Here is a 1,108-nt window from a genome sequence, read left to right on the forward strand (position 1 = left end):
TAGGTAACGGGCAGCACCCGGAAGAGATGACGGGAACGAAATGAAACTTCATGAGAGAGAGAGATCACATGAGATGCAGCAAATGAGAACACAGGATGTCAGTGGCGTATACCGCTGTGCCGACCAAGTTCTCCTGATCACAAGTGATGGCTCTCCACATCGTGACACCCTGAGTAACGCTGCTGTGCGCCTCTCCCAAACGTTGTAAGAAACTGATCTCTCCACGGGTCGCCCCACACTCCATGATGGTTATCCGCAGTACTACAAACCCTGATACATTGCTGAACATAACGCAACGACATTCATCAGCGTACTTTGCTTCTCAGTCGCATTACCACTCCAAACACAGCCATTTGTGTTGTGATGTTAAAAATGTTCCAATGTGTGTGAAATCTTATGGGACTTAACTGCTACGGTCATCAGTCCCTAAGCTTACACACTACTTAACCTAAATTATCCTAATGACAAACACACACACCCATGCCCGACGGAGGACTCGACCTTCCGCCGGGACCAGCCGCACAGTCCATGACTGCCACGCCCTTGACTGCTCGACTAATCCCGCGCGGCTGTTGTGATATTAACGGCAGCACACGTATGGAACGGTAATTCCATAGCCTGGCTGCTGCTAGCACCCAATCAGTGGTATGGGACGACACAGAACGTTGTAGAGAGTTCTTTATGTACACTAAAGAGCCAAAGGATCTGGTGCACACACTTAATATCGCCGTGAGCACGCGGAAGTGTCGCAACAATGACGTGGCATGGACTCAAATAATGTCTGAATTAGTGCTGGATGGAACGGACATTATGAATCTTGCTGATCATAAATCCGTAAGAGTATGAGGAGATCTCTTCTGAACAGCATGTTGCAAAGCATCCCTTGCACATATTCTCAATAATGTTTATGTCTGGGGAGCTTGGTGGCCAGCGGAAGTCTTTTAACTCGGAAGAGTGTTCCTGGAGCCACTCTGGAGCAGTCCTAGACGTGTTGAGTGTCGCATCGTCCTGGTGAAATTGCCCAAGTCCCTCGAAATCCACAATGGAGATGAATGTATGCAGGTGATCAGACAGGATGCCTACATAGATGCAACCTGTCAGAGTCATA

Source organism: Schistocerca serialis, chromosome 1 (genome assembly GCF_023864345.2).
Source record: "Schistocerca serialis cubense isolate TAMUIC-IGC-003099 chromosome 1, iqSchSeri2.2, whole genome shotgun sequence".
Classification (NCBI taxonomy): Eukaryota; Metazoa; Arthropoda; class Insecta; order Orthoptera; family Acrididae; genus Schistocerca; species Schistocerca serialis.